Below are 16,973 nucleotides of genomic sequence, written 5' to 3'. Positions count from 1 at the left end.
ATGAATCATATTTACTAATGGCTGCGTTGGGTCTTGGTTGCTGCCAATGGGCTTTGTGTATTTGCCGATGGCGGGGGCTACTCTCTAGCTGTGTGCAGACTTCTCATTGCACTGGCCTCTCTCGTGGTGGAGCAGGGACTCTAGGGTGTTCAGGCTTCAGCAGTTGTGGGGCCCAAGATTAGTTGCCCCAAGGCATGTGGGATCTTCCCCCACAGAGGATCGAACCCATGTCTCTTCCACTGGCAGGCGGCTTCCTATCCATTGACCCACCAGGGAAGCCCCTACTCCCATTATTAATGTTCAGATCATCCCTGATTTGAGAGATACACTTGTAAGGAAATGACCCAATAAATACATCAGTTCAATCACTCAGTTGTGTCCGACTCTGCAATCCCGTGGACTGCAGCACGCCAGGCCTCCCTGTCCATCACCAACTCCCCAAGTTTACTCAAATTCGTGTTCACGGTGATGCCATCCAGCCATCTCATCCTCTGTCATCCCCTTCTCCTCCTGCCTTCAATGTTTCCCAACATCAGGATCATTTCAAATGAGTCAGCTCTTCGCATCAGGTGGCCAAAGTATCAGAGTTTCAGCTTCAGCTTCAGTCCTTTCAATGAACACCCAGAACTGAGTTCCTTTAGGATGGACTGGTTGGCTCTCCTTGCAGTCCAAGGGACTCTCAAGAGTCCTCTCCAACACCACAGTTCAAAAGCACCAATTCTTCAGTGCTTAGTTTTCTTTACAGTCCAGTTCTCACAATAGATGCATATAAAACCTCATTTCTGTGTAGGAAAGTCTTCCGCAAACCCTTGAACAGGTAGTTGTCATCATTTGCAGTCAGACTGAGCATCTGTGAGTTTATTGGCTTTTTTTTTGAAGATGGCTCCATGTGCCAGATGCTTCCCTCATGGTAGAGGTGGTAAAGAATCTGCCTGCAATGCAGGAGACCCAGGTTCGATCCCTGGGTTGGGCAGAACCCCTGGAGAAGGAAATGGCAACCCACTCCAGTGTCCTTGCCTGGAGAATCCCATGGACAGAGGAGCCTGGTGGGCTATACAGTCCATGGGGTCCTGAAGAGTTGGACACGACTGAGAGATTAGCACTCTGTGGGCCAGACACACACACACTTGGAAATAAATTGTTTGCAAGAAGGAAAAAATCTCAGAACCGAAAGAGATAGACATCTTTGACTTCAGGAGATGGGGTGACTCACGGAACAGAACCAAGCTTGAAAGCAGGCATTAACATATCTCAAAAGAGACAGTGTGTCATCCCAGGAATGTGGCGAGATAAAACAGAGGAAGATAAATTCATGGAGACCAAGGTCACAAATCACACACTACCGTGCCTGCGGGGGATCACACCGACAGCTGAGATCGAGCCCACGCTTCTCAGGAGAGGCACCCGTTTTAAAACCAGAGGTGAATGCTGTAATCCTGTTGCATCTCAAGCCAGAAAGCATGTATGCCCCTTCCATCGTGTGCCCTGTGTTTTATCAACAGTTTTTTTACATTTCCTTTTTGATTGGAGGATGATTGCTTTGCAAAGCAGTGTTGATTTCTGCTGTAGAGCAAAGTGGAACAGCTGTAAGAACATACTGATCCCCTGGCTCTTGAGCCTCCCTCCCACCGCATCCACCCCCCTGGTCATCACAGAGCCCCGAGCTGAACTCCCTGCGCCGTACAGCAGCTTTCCACTAGCTGCCTGTTTTACCCGAGCTGCTGTGTGTATATCAGCGATACTTTTTCAGTACGTCCCACTTTCTCCTTCCCCTGGTGGCTCAGCTGGTAAAGAATCCTCCTGCAATGCAGTTCGATCCTGGGTTCGATCTCTGGGTTGGAAAGATTCCCCTGGAGAAGGGAATGGCTACTCAGTGCAGTATTCAGGCCTGGCAAATGCCATGGACAGAGGAGCCTGGTGGGCTACAGTCCATGAGGTCGTGGAGAGTTGGACACGACTGAGCGACTAGCAATCCATGGGCCAGACACACTTGGAAATTAAGTATTTGCAAGATGAAAAAATCTCAGAACCGAAAGAGATAGACATCTTTGACAATACTTCTGTCCTTGGGGTCGCAAAGAGTCGGACACGTCTTTGCTACTAAACAGCAACGTACGGTATTTGTTAAAAGTGTAACTTGTCCGAGAGCCTTAGAGTAGTCTTTCATCGACATTCTATGTAAAACAGGACCGTGGTTAGGAACAAATCCCAACTGTAACCCCGTGGAAAACTATTCCCTAAGACGAATAGAATTGATGACGTGGATTCAGAAAGAATTGATGGATTCAAGAAGAAAGGAAAATCAGTTGCAAAAACATTAATGGATGAATTCAAAGAGAAAAGAACATCAGATATGAAAATATAGCTATAGTCATTTCCTATGCCTGCCAATGACAGAATCCTTGGCAGGAAATAATCACAGTTATATTTTCATGTTTTCTCTCGATAATCAGTTTGAAATGGAGCAATTAGAAGTGACTGAGGATAATGCAAACTGTCATATTTCTTTTTTCCTTTTTTTCATACTTTCATGTTTCAAGGAAACAATGAGGTCAGGCTACAGGGTTACTGAGGTCAAGATACTGTCAGAAGAGTGTAAAAACAAACAAACCACCCATTCCTAAAATATGGAATGTATTACCCTGTTTCTCCGTCCTTTTATTCGTTAGCAATAGAGATCACTACACGCTTAGGTCAAATCAGCAACCGAGCCACAATTCTGCCTTATTTATTTATTTATCGCCAGAAGGCTTGATTCTGGTACTAAGGACTCGTAAGCAACATGAAATTCCTAGCACTTAACACGTCAGTCATTACTGCTTATTTACAACATAGCATCTTACCCTTCAATCAGACTTTCCAGGCGGGATTTCTTCCTTCTCTGAGCAAGACCCACTTTATGCGAGAGCATTCAAGGTTACTTCGTTTTCCCCTCTTTTTACATTTAAACTTGTTTCTGCCTGGACGTTCTTGTAGCCTTTCCTTTATCCAGGGGAATGTTCCCGACCCAGGCATCAAAGCCAGGTCTCCTGCACTGCAGGCAGATTCTTTGCCAGCTGAGCTGTCAGGGAAGCCTAAGAGTACCGGAGTGGGTAGCCGTTCCCTTCTCCAGCAGATCTTCCTGACCCAGGAATCAAAACTGGGGTCTCCTGCATTACAGCTGAGCTGTCAGGGAAACCCTACTACTTGGCTGTTCTTTATTTTATTGATGAAGAGTTGGTTTACAATGCTGTGTTAATTCCTGCCTTACAGCAAACTGATTCGGCTCCCACATATGCACATTCTTCCTCAAGCTCCTTTCCACTGTGCTTTATCCCAGGATATTGAATCTAGCTCCCTGCACTCTTCAGTAGACCCGGTGCCTACCCATCCTGTAGACGACAGTTTACATCTGCGAATCCCAAGCTCTCAGTCCATCCCTCCGTGCCCCCTCCCTCGACAAGCACAGCTCTGTCCTCCACGTCTCCGAGTCTCCTTCCGTTTCATGAATCAATCCTCAATATTCACAGGAAAGATGGATGCTGAAGCTCAAGCTCCAGAACTCTGGCCACCAGATGTGAAGAATGGACTCATTCGGAAAAGACCCCAGTGCTGGGACAGATGGAAGGCCGGAGAAGGGGACGACAGAGGATGAGATGGTTGGATGGCGTCACCGTCTTGATGGACATGAGTTTGAGTAAACTCCGGGAGTTGGTGATGGACAGGGAGGCCTGGTGTGCTGCAGTCCATGGGGTCGCAGGGGGAGACACGACTGAGTGACTGAACAAGAACATATATGTAAAATGTGTGTGTAAATATATCTGTGTGTGTATATATCTGTGTGTGTATATATATGTGTGTATATAAAATATGCATATATGTGTGTGTATATATGATCTGTGTGTCTATAGTGTTGCCTGGAAAATCCCGTGGACGGAGGAGCCTGGTGGGCTGCAGTCCATGGGGTCGCTAAGAGTCAGGCACGACTGAGCGACTTCACTTTCACTTTTCACTCTCATGCACTGGAGAAGGAAATGGCAACCCACTCCAGTGTTCTTGCCTGGAGAATCCCAGGGATGGGGGAGCTTAGTGGGCTTCTGTCTATGGCGTCGCACAGAGTCGGACACGACTGAAGCGACTTAGCAGTATCATATAGTGAGTGCGTATTCTTGTCTGAGAAATCCCATGGATGGAGGAGCCTGGCAGGCTACAGTCCATGGGGCCACAAAGAGTCGGACACGACTGAGCGACTTCACTTTCACTTTAGTGACTGTGTATATATGTAAAAATAATGTGTTTGTATATACAATGTGTGTACATACGTGTATATATATACATGTGTGTGCAATATACACGTGTGTGTCTATATGTATAGTGTATGCATATGTGTTTGTTTATATAATGTCTGTATATATACATAGAATGCATGTGTATATATTTAATGTTTGTGTTCAATTCAGGTCAGTTCAGTCGCTCAGTCGTGTCCAAGTCTTTGCAACTTCATGAAGCGCAGCACGCCAGGCCTCCCTGTCCATCACCATCTCCCAGAGTTCACTCAAATTCATGTCCATTGAGTCAGTGATGCCATCCAGCCATCTCATCCTCTGTCGTCCCCTTCTCCTCCCGCCCTCAATCTTTCCCAGCATCAGGGTCTTTCCCAATGAATCAGTTCTTTGCATCAGGTGGCCAAAATATTGGAGTTTCAGCTTCAGCATCAGTCCTTCCAGTGAACACCCAGGACTGATCTCCTTAAGAATGAACTGGTTGGATCTCCTTGCAGTCCAAGGGACTCTCAAGAGTCTTCTCCAACACCACAGTTCAAAAGCATCAATTCTTTGGTGCTCAGCTTTCTTCACAGTCCAACTCTTGCATCCATACATGACCACTGAAAAAACCATAGCCTTGACTAGAGGGACCTTTGTTGGCAATGTCTGTGCTTTTGAATATGCTATCTAGGTTGGTCATGACTTTCCTTCCAAGAAATAAGCGTCTTTTAATTTCATTGCGGCAATCACCATGTGCTGTGATTTTGGAGCCCAGAAAAATAAAGTCAGCCACTGTTTCCACTGTTTCCCCATCTATTTGCCATGAAGTGATGGGACCAGATGCCATGATCTTGGTTTCTGCATGTTGAGCTTTAGGCCAACTTTTTCACTCTCCTCTTTCACTTTCATCAAAAGGCTTTTTAGTTCTTCTTCACTTTCTGCCATAAGGGTGGTGTCATCTGCATATCTGAGGTTATTGATATTTCTCGTGGTAATCTTGCTTCCAGCCTGTGCTTCCTCCAGCCCAGAGTTTCTCATGATGTACTCTGCATAGAAGTTAAATAAGCAGGGTGACAACATACAGACTTGATGCACTCCTTTTCCTATTTGGAACCAGTCTGTTGTTCCATGTCCAGTTCTAACTGTTGCTTCCTGACCTGCATACAGATTTCTCAAGAGGCAGGTCAGGTGGTCTGGTATACCCATCACTTTCAGAATTTTCCACAGTTTATTGGATCCACACAGTCAAAGGCTTTGGCATAGTCAATAAAGCAGAAATAGATGTTTTTCTGGAACTCTCTTGCTGTTTCAATGATCTAGCGGATGTTGGCAATTTGTTCTCTGGTTCCTCAGCCTTTTCTAAAACCAGCTTGTTGAACATCTGGAAGTTCACGCTTGACGTATTGCTGAAGCCTGGCTTGGAGAATTTTGAGCATTATTTTACTAGTGTGTGAGATGAGTGCAATTGTGCGGTAGTCTGAGCATTCTTTGGCATTGCCTTCCTTTGGGATTGGAATGAAAACTGACCTTTTCCAGTCCTGTGGCCACTGCTGAGTTTTCCAAATTTGCTGGCATCAGAGTGCCTGATGAACTATGAATGGAGGTTCATGACATTGTACAGGAGACAGGGATCAAGACCATCCCCAAGAAAAGGAAATGCAAAAAAGCAAAATGGCTGTAGGCCTTACAAATAGCTGTGAAAAGAACAGAATTGAAAAGCAAAGGAGAAAAGGAGAGAAAAGCAAAGAATAGCAAGGAGAGATAAGAAAGCCTTCCTCAGCGATCAATTCAAAGAAATAGCGGAAGACAACAGAGTGGGAAAGACTAGTGATCTCTTCAAGAAAATTAGAGATAGCAAGGGAACATTTCATGCAAAGATGGGCTCGATAAAGGACAGAAATGGTATGGACCTAACAGAAGCGGAAGATATTAAGAGGTGGCAGGAATACACGGAACTGTACAACAAAGATCTTCATGACCCAGATAATCACGATGGTGTGATCGCTCACCTAGAGCCAGACATCCTGGAATGTGAAGTCAAGTGGACCTTAGAAAGCATCACTACGAACAAAGCTAGGGGAGGCGATGGAATTCCAGTTGAGCTGTTTCAAATTCTGAAAGATGATTCTCTGAAAGTGCTGCCCTCAATATGTGTACATATGGTGTGTATATATTTAACGTGTGTTCACATGTGTATGTTCAGTTCAGTTCAGTCGCTCAGTCGTGTCCAACTCTTTGGGACCCCATGGACTGCCTGTGTGTATATATGTTCTTTGTGTATATACGTGTGTGTGTAGATATCATGTGTGCATGTATAAATATAATGCATGTGTATATATAGTGTGTATATACTTAATGCGTGTATATGCGTGTGTATAACGTGTGTATATGTGTTTGTGTGTGTATATATGTGTGTGTCTGTGTGTGTATATATGTGTGTGTCTGTGTGTGTCTAGACGTGTGTCTGTGCTGGCTGACTTTCTTTCATCCGGCGTCTCTACTTAAAGCATCCTCTGACTACAAACAGTCTCGCACGTCTCCTTCCCACCGCAGACAAACAGCACGGCTGCCCCTCCGCCCCGCCCCCCCGCCCCCCCGCCCCCCCGCCCCCCCCGCCCCCCCTCCCCCCCCCTCCCCGGTCCTGCAGGCTACAGGTTTCCCAGGGATTAAGCCTGTTTCCATTCTGCACCCCGGGAGGTCAGGCAGCTGCAGTAAAGCAGCCCCGAGGTTCTGAGCCTCCCCTGGAGCTCCGTTTGGGCCGTTTGGCACTAACCTTCTACGGTTAGGAACATTGCTTTGGGGCCGGTTGACTGAAGTTTGTTTACACACAGAAATCCTCCCCAGCAAGTTTTTCTGCCCTCCGAGAGGCCAGGTGCCCCTCGTAGTTCAGTCGCTCAGCCGAGTCTGACTCTGTCTGACCCCGTGGACGGCAGCACGCCAGGCCTCCCTGTCCATTACCAACTCCAGGAGCTCGCTCAAACTCATGTCCATCGAGTCGGTGATGCCATCCAACCATCTCATCCTCTGTTGTCCCCTTCTCCTCCCGCCTTCAATCTTTTAAGGGGCAGGGTGCCCCTTACTGGGTGTCTTATTCCCAGTTCAGGAAAGCAAACCCACGGTGAATTTCCAAGGCAGGCCCAAACATCTTTCTTCCTTCATGTGCATAATAAAAGGGAAACCGTTGCTTGAGAAGAATCACAGCGGGGCTCAAAGAATAAACTCTGGGTGGTGACGCAGGGACCGGTTCCCAGCCCGAGGGTGGCCTCCTCCAGATGCCTGCCTTCTCTACAAAAGCTCAGTCTCTTCATTTGCAAAATGGGATTCATAACAATGACAGCAGCCTCCCAGGCCTCTGTGGCTCACGCCAGCTGGAGCTTCTAAGGGTTTAACACAGGGCCTGCGTTAGGACGGGAGCTGGGGTTGTGTGAGTGCTCCTGCTGTGGAGTCCGACTCTCTGCGACCCCCGTGGACGGAAGCCCCAGACAGCACATTAAAAAGCAGAGACATCGCTTTGCCAACAAACGTCCATCTAGTCAAGGCTATGGTTTTTCCAGTGGTCATGTATGGACGCGAGAGTTGGACCATAAAGAAAGCTGAGCGCCGAAGAATTGATGCTTTTGAACTGTGGTGTTGGAGAAGACTCCTGAGAGTCCCTTGGACTGCAAGGAGATCCAACCAGTCCATCCTAAAGGAGAACAGTCCTGGGTGTTCATTGGAAGGACTGAAGCTGAAGCTGACATTCCAATACTTTGGCCACGTGATGCAAAGAACTGACTCATTGGAAAAGACTCTGATGCTGGGAAAGACTGAGGGCAGGAGGAGAAGGGGACGACAGAGGATGAGATGATTGGATGGCATCACCGACTCAACGGACATGAGTTTGACTAAACTCCAGGAGTTGGTGAAAGACAGGGAGGCCTGGCGTGCTGCGATTCATGGGGTCGCAGAGAGTCGGACACGACTGAGCGACTGAACTGACTGACCGATGAAAGTTTTATAGTGGTAATATGTAACTAGGAGATATGTTATACAAATCTATATTATGAGACACACAGTTATAAAGATCCCCTGGAGAAGGAAATGACAACCCACTCCAGTATTCCTGCCTGGAGAATCCCATGGACAGAGGAGCCCGGTGGGCTAGAGTGCATGGGATCGCAAAGAGGCGGACACGACTGAGCGACTTCACAACTTAACTTATTGCTTATATAGATATTTTATACCACCCTCTGTTTGAAATCACCCTTGAGGTTTTTAGCAATTAAATTATGAGAGCATTTCTTTCTAATAGAATAAGAACATTTTGCAATCTTTACTGAATATGGCACCTTCCCCAAATCTCATCTCGCTTTTATTTTTTTAAGTCATTTATATCTTCTTAATTCACTTTGGAAGCAGCAGTATCCACCCCTGGGATATAATGTAAGTGAAAGTTTAGAACTCCAAATATTTTCAACTTTGATGTTGGCACTAATAAATCCATAAATTTCTTTATCCATATTTTTCCTCATTTATCAAAAAAAAAAAAGACTTGTGAGAAAACCAAACATTACATCATTATGGGTTACAGTTCTTTATTCAAAAATTTTGAGCAGTCATCTTTTGCCCGGCCTCATATCTGAGCTTTATCGTGTGCTGAGAAGAAGTAGATGGATTTCTGAGTCATCAGAACTGATTACATTTGTTGCAGCATTTAAGCATTCATTATGGTATAGAAGACATGACATCATAATTTATGTCTTGTCATCAAGACCATTTCTCCCTACGGATTCCTTTTCATGGGCCTTGATATGTCTAGCTCACAGGTCCTATATATGCTGTTAAAAAAAAAACTACCAAAGGTGCAGAAAGAAAATATTGAAATCTTAAAAACTGAGTTATATGAGCACAGTGGTCCATGGTGTCCTTCTCATTTAATTCCTTATAAGGAAAGTATTGTTACCATGGAAATGTGATTGACACTTAGGGTTCCAGGGGGGCATGGACCCACCCCCCTGAGGCTCTATTTTTATTTTTCCTCCTTATTCTGAAATATCTCTATTTTCTTTTCTTTTTTTCTGGGGTGTCAGGATTCTCAGAAAAGCGTTTGACTGACAGGCATAAGGATAAGCCAGTGAGCTATATAGCTCTTGTTGTTCAGTTGCTCAGTCGTGTCTGACTCTGCGACCCCGTGGACTGCAGCTCGCCAGGCCTCCCTGTCCATCACCAGCTCCCGGAGCTTGCTCAGACTCATGTCCATCGAGTTGGTGATGCCATCCAGCCATCTCATCCTCTGTCGTCCTCTTCTCCTCCTGCCCCCAATCTTTCCCAGCATCAGGGTCTTTTCCAATGAGTCAGCTCTTTGCATCAGGTGGCCAAAGGGTTGGAGCTTCAGCTTCAGCGCTGGTAGTCCCTCCAACGAATCTAGACTATGAGATTCATAGTCCCTCCAATGAATCTCCAGGGTTGATTTTTGCTCTTTTAAGATTGACTGGTTTGATCTCCTTGCAGTCCAAGGGACTCTCAAGGGAGTCGTCTCCAACAGCATGGTTCGAAAGCATCAGGCTGTTTATTCAAACCTATTAGGTCTTGAATCGGGGCATTCTCTCTAAGAACCAGCGAACTTTTGATCGTCAAGTATAGACACGCCCGCACGCACTCCTAAGTTCCACTGTGGGTCCGATTTCATCACAGTCGGTTCTACGTTTCACTCTCTGAGGCGTTCATTCACACTTCCCCTTCCCCCACTTTCCAGGTCAGATCTGGGAGTGGATCGCACACATAATTTGCATCAGTGGGCCAGCTCTAAACAGGTTTACACGCTGAGTAACGCTTCTCTGTAATTCGCTCACCTCTCCTACTCTGCCGCCTCACTCTTACTCCTTAAAAACCCACGCCTGCCCCTCGAGTTCACACTGCGGGCCATTGTTCGGAAAGTAACCCGACACTCCTGTTCACCGCAAGGTATGAACAGGACAGAAACCTTCCAAAAACACACAGAGTTTCCAGCCTATAGAATTGAAGACACACACCCTCCCGACATATGGTTTTCATCGAGAGGGCTGAAATAATTCAAACGAGGTCAGCGTTTAAAAAATTAATTAGTGCACCGCCTCTTGGTTGAAAACGCAAAGACTGGTCTCTTTTGCAGCAAACTGAGGCCGTGTTCTTTCCTTTTTTTGTCTCTTTTCCTCTGTTTGCTTTTCTAGCTGAGCAGATGGTTTGCATTAGGAATGATCCTTGCTACGAAGATGCTGGTCTTTGGTGAGATTCTCCAAAATGAAAGCTGCAGTCTTGGGTGTGACTAGGAAGTAACTCAACCCAGCAAGTCACCACCATCTTAAAAAAAAAGTTGTTTTTTTCCTCTCTTGCCTCTGGGTGACAGCATGTCTGAAGGTCCCCAAGAGACAGGCTATGCTGAGTTGCTCAGTCGTATGATGACTCTTTGTGACCCCCCTGGACCGTAGCCCACCAGGCTCCTCTGTCCGTGCGATTTCTCAGGCAAGAATACTGGAGCGGGTTGCCATGCCCTCCTCCAGGGGAGCTTCCCGAGCCAGGGATTGAACCCATGTCTCCTGCACTGGCAGGTGAACCCTTTACCACTGAGCCAGCAACAAAGTTCTTTTCTCTCTGTATCAGTTCAGTTCAGTTCAGTTCAGTCACTCAGTCGTGTCTGACTCTTTGTGACCCCAGGAATCGCAGCATGCCAGGCCTCCCTGTCCATCACCAACTTCCGCAGTTCATTCAGACTCATGTCCATCGAGTCAGTGATGCCATCCAGCCATCTCATCCTCTGTCGTCCCCTTCTCCTCCTGCCCCCAATCCCTCCCAGCATCAGAGTCTTTTCCAATGAGAGAACTCTTCGCATGAGGTGGCCAAAGTACTGGAGTTTCAGCTTTAGCATCATTCCTTCCAAAGAAATCCCAGGGCTGATTTCCTTTAGGATGGACTGGTTGGATCTCCTTGCAGTCCAAGGGACTCTCAAGAGTCTTCTCCAACACCACAGTTGAAAAGCATCAATTCTTCGGCGCTCAGCCTTCTTCACAGTCCAACTCTCACATCCATACATGACCACTGGAAAAACCATAGCCTTGACTAGATGGACCTTAGTCGGCAAAGTATACATGTACTTAAACGTTTGATTTTCTACTGTTCATCTGTCTCATGTCAATTTAATTTAGATTGCCTGAAGAGCCTAGAAGGGTATACGGGAAGTGTCTTCCGCCTCCAGTAATCACGAGGGCTTCCCTGCTGGCTCAGACAGTAAAGAATCCACCTGACATATCAAACACACGAAAACACAGGCAATCATTTCGTCACATTTAAAGAGGTCTCACAACAGATTCATGCCTGTTTTTGGGAGCATTATTTGACCACCCACGTGTTCTTAAAGTGAAAGTGAACTTGCTCAGTCATGTCCGACTCTTTGCGACCCCATGGACTGTAGCCTACCAGGCTCCTCCGTCCGTGGGATTTTCCAGGCAAGAGTGCTGGAGTGGGTTGCCATTTACTTAAGGCTTTCATAAAATAGCAAGGTGTACAGGGAGAGAAAGAGGCTTCCCCCCCCCAACAAAGATGAGTTTCTCCTTTTTCATTTTTCTCCCTCTATTTTAGATAAACAGGTTGATAATGCTTATGCTACTGCTGCTGCTAAGTCACTTCAGTCGTGTCTGACTCTGTGCTACCCCACAGACGGCAGCCCACCAGGATCCCCCGTCCCTGGGATTCTCCAGGCAAGAGCACTGGAGTGGGTTGCCATTCCCTTCTCCAATGCATGAAAGTGAAAAGTGAAAGGGAAGTCACTAAGTTGTGTTCAACTCTTAGCGACCCCATGGACTGCAGCCTACCAGGCTCCTCCATCCATGGGATTTTCCAGGCAAGAGTACTGGAGTGGGGTGCCAATGCTTATGGGAAACAAACAAAAAAATAGTCAAATCCACGTGCATGTGGGAAAGTTAAAAACACAAGAATACCTCCCTGTGGCTTCACTGGTGGTCCAGTGGCTAAGACCCTGTGTTCCCAATACAAGAGGCCCAGGTTTCATGCTCACTCATGTAGCTAGGTCCCACATGCTGTAACCAAGAGTTTGTTGGCACACAGCAAATGAAGATCCCCTATGTCACAACTAAGACCTGGCAGGTCTAAGACAGATCTTTTAAAATATTAAAAATAAATATTTTACTTATTTATTGATGAACACAAACTGCATTCCCCATCAGGGACTCTTTGTAACTTGTTTTTTCGACTCGACAATATTTCATATTTTTTTTAATTTATCACATAAATACCTGCCTGATCATTTTTAACTGCCATATAATATTCCATCAAATATATTTATTGTCACAGATTTATCAAATCTCCCATGGGTAAACATTTATAATACTTCTCTTTATTACAGTCCTATGCACCTGGGGGCTCAGATGGTAAAGAACCTGCCTGCAGTGCCGGAGACCTGGGTTTTGATCCCTGGGTGGGGAAGATCCCCTGGAGGAGGAAACGGCAACCCCCCACCCCCACCGCCGCCCAGTATCCTCACCTGGAGAATCCCATGGACAGAAGAGCCTAGCAGGCTACAGTCCATGGGGTCACAAAGAGTCGGACATGCCTGAGCGACCAACACATTGCTGCTTTCCCTGCTTACCCTGGGAGTGTTGTTAACACACAGGTAAATCTCTACCTATTAAATGAAGCGTGTGCGTTACAACCTGGGGTCTTCAAGTCTCATCAAAGACTCAGCTTCCTAAGACTTTGGGTTTGATCCAGAGCTCTGTAACTCAAGACTGCCCTTCAAGTCCTCTCAAAGCGGTAAAAATCTCTTCGAGGAACTAGAAGCCCAGTGTTTTGTGAGCAGATTATCAGCCACTTCCTTAAGCACGAGAAAGAAAACAGCGTTGGCTGCGACTGTGTGTTTCCACAGGAGATGCTTGTTTATGGTTTTGCGTTGATTTCTGCTTCCCAAGTGGCACCAGTAGTAGAGAACCAGGAGACATAAGAGACAACGTTTTGACCCCTGGGTTGGAAAGATCCCCTGGAGGAGGAAATGGCAGCCCCACTCCCGTCTTCTTGCCTGGAGAATCCCCATGGACAGAGGAGCCTGGCAGGGCTACAGTCCACGGGGTCACAAAGAGTCAGACACGGCTGAAGCGACTTACCATGCACATAATGGACAAAACAGCTGCGTTTGGAAAGACTGTTGAATCGTGACGTCTAACGATCTACCACTGGGTCCTTAGGTAAACCATCTTTCTAACAAACCTAAGGTAAACAAAATTATCACGCACACAAAACATATGCTTGAATGTTCTGAGCAGGAAGCTTGTTTCTGCAAACGTCCCATCTGTAGAGAGCCCGCCTTCTGGGTGGCTAGAATAGCAATGCCTCACAGTCAGCGGTTCCTGTAAACCGCGTCCAGTGAGACCTTTCTCAAGGTTTCCCACACGGCTAGCCGGCGCTCAACTCTCAGACCGAAAACCAAGTCTGCAGTGGATGAGCCTGTTATAACGGAGTGAAGCAAGTGATGAAGAGGAAAAAAACCATGTATGTCAACGCATATATGTGAAATCTACAAAACGGTACAGACGAACCTAATTGCTGGGCAGGAACAGAGACGCAGGCGTAGGGAATGAACCGGTGGACCCAGCGGGGGAAGGAGAGGGCGGGATGAATCGAGAGAGAAGCCCTGAGCTCTATATACGATGGTGTGTAAAACAGACAGCTAGTGGGAGATGCTGTGTAGACAGGGAGCTCAGCTCGGGGCTGTGACGACCTAGAGGGTGGATGGGAGGGGTGGGAGGGAGGCTCAAGAAGGAGGGGATATATGTAAACACGTGGCTGATTCACGCTGCTGTACAGTGGACGCTAACACAGCATTGTAAAGCAATTATCCTCCAATTAACAATTTAAAAAGTAATATAGAAAGCAAGGCCCCCTGTGAGAATTTTAGGAAGGGTAAATACCTTTGATCACCCCAGGGTGGGTGATCACCCAGCAGATGGATGCGTCTTTCAGGCTCCCGCTTTGATGAGACCTCCAAGGACGAAAAGAGACACTCAGGTGACCACCGATGGGTACATGAAAAGATCGTCAACATAACTCATGATCAGGGGAATGGAAATCAAAACCGTAATGACACAACGCTTCCCCACCTGTCAGAAGGGCGACTGTCAAGAAACCAGCAGATTATATGTGTGGCGGAAGAAGTGGAGACAACATAGATTTTTGTTTTCTTTTTTTTTTTGGCCAGGAGGCATGTGGGATCTTAGCTCCTCCCCGATCAGGGATCAAACACGCACGCTATTCGTTGGAAGGTGAAGTCTTAACCACTGGGCCTCAAGGTAAGTCCCCCCAACCCCACCCTATTCTCTTTGAAGAAAGCTTTAAAGACGGTAAAGCGACTGCCTGCAATGTGGGAGACCCGGGTTCAATCCTGGGCCGGGAAGATCCCCTGCAGAAGGAAATGGCAACCCACTCCAGTACTCTTGCCTGGAAAATTCTATAGACGGAGGAGCCTGGTAGGCTACAGTTCAAGGGTTTGCAAAGAGTCGGACACAACTGAGCGACTTCACTTTTTTTCTTTCTTTAAGACAAAGAGTGTTCTTCCACAACTGATTTACTGAAGGCATCCTCACGCTGGACACTTAGCACCTCCCGAGGATGACAGCCTCACAACTTGGATCGAGAGGAATAAGCCGCCGAGCGTCTCTGCAAACGGACGTGTCTGTTATCTTTACCGCCGTGGCAGGAATATTCAATCACGCTCTGATGTTGCAAAGCCTCCCCAGAGGTCAGAAGCAGCGAGACACAGGGGTAAACTGTTGGGGAAAAGTGAATGGCCAGATGGTATGGAAAGCGATGGGAAGGGCACGTGAGTGTCCCTAATCCCCAAGAAACTCTTCAGATAACTGCTGGTAACGATAAAGACTTGTGGTAGCCTTGACTGGTCGATCTATCCAAATCAATCCTGACTATGTAGCCATCTATACATCATCATATCTATCTATCCATTCATCTGCCATATTTACCTATCCACCTATCTCTAGTGATCCATCCATCCATCATATTGATCTATCTATATCAATCCTGAGTATCTATTTAGCTATCCATATCTATCTATCCATCCATCCATCCATCATATCTATCCATCTATCTAGTCATCCATCCATCCATCATATCGATCTATCCGTCATTAATCCTGAATATCTATCTATCCATCTATCTAGTTACCCACTCATCATATCTATTTATCTACCTATGTATCTATCAATCCTGAATATCTATCTAGCCATCAATCCACTCATCCATCCATCGTATCCCTCTATCATCAATCCAGAATATCTATCTACTTAGTCACCCATCCATCACATCTATCTAGCCATCCATAATCCTAAATATCTGTCTACTCATCTATCTAGGAATCCATCCATCCATCATATCTATCTAGCCATCCATCCACCCATCCATCCATCATATCTATCTATCTATCATCAGTCCTGAATATCTATCAATCTAGCCATCCATCCATCTATCCATCTATCTATCACATGTATCTATCCATCCAATCCTGAAAATCCATCTACCCATCTGCCTAGTAATCCATCCATCATCCATCTAGCCATCCATCCACCCATCCATCCGTCATATCTATCTGTCTGTCTATGTATCATCAGTCCTGAACATCTATCTATCTAGCCAATCATCCATCATATCTTTGTATCCATCTGCCTATCTAGTCATCCATCCATCCATCCATCATATCGATCTGTCTATATCAATCCTATCTATCCCTTCATCCATCATATCTATCTATCCATCTGCCTATCTAGTCATCCACCCATCATATCTATCTATCCATCATCAATCCTGAATATCTATCTATCCATCTATCTATCTGTCTATCCATTCATCATATCTATCTGTCTATCCATTAATCATATCTGTCTATCTATTAATCATATCTATCTGTCTGTCTCTCATCTATCCTGAATATCTATCTTCCTAGCCATCCGCCCATCTATCTATCATATTTACCTATCATCAGTCCTGAAAATCTATCTACCCATCTGTCTAGTAATCCATCCATCATATCTATCTAGCCATCCATCCATCCATCCATCCATCCATCTATCCGTCACATCTCCCTATGCATCCATCTGTCTACAGTGTCTGACAAGACCCTTCTTAAGCCCCGGAGACAAGGCATCGTTTTTGTTCAAGTGAAGGAGATTATCCTAGGATTTAACATTATACTTACATTATTTATAAATAGTCTTTCTGGTGACTTCTGTCTTTACAGGACTTAGATGCAGACAAGCTCAAAAAAAAAAAAAAAACACCCTGACAGAAGTGAATTTCTTTTTTATATGTTTAAAAACATTCTAGATGTCACTCTTTATGGATGATGTAGCAACACCGTGTTGATTGGATTCAATGTCAAAGGTTAGATACTAAACCCCACCCGACCCTAACGCCCCCCACCCCCCGTGGGTGAGCCATGAATCCATTACTAATGAATATGGAACACTAGCTCTATTTCTTTCACGATGAGCTAACTGAGCTTTCAAAATAGCTCAGAGGCACAAAGCGCAATCGAATCAATCTAATCAGAAAGGTTTTCAAACAAGTCAAGACTTATTTCCACTCTTTGCAGAGGAGCCGCCCCGTTTGCATAACTCAGCATTTGGCGGTGCGCCGGTGGTGGAATCTGAGAGCTCGTGAACAGACTTTTGATAGCAAAAATCACAGTTCATGCTG

Source organism: Ovis canadensis, chromosome X (genome assembly GCF_042477335.2).
Source record: "Ovis canadensis isolate MfBH-ARS-UI-01 breed Bighorn chromosome X, ARS-UI_OviCan_v2, whole genome shotgun sequence".
Taxonomy (NCBI): domain Eukaryota; kingdom Metazoa; phylum Chordata; class Mammalia; order Artiodactyla; family Bovidae; genus Ovis; species Ovis canadensis.
Note: the sequence above shows the minus strand (reverse complement) of the source record.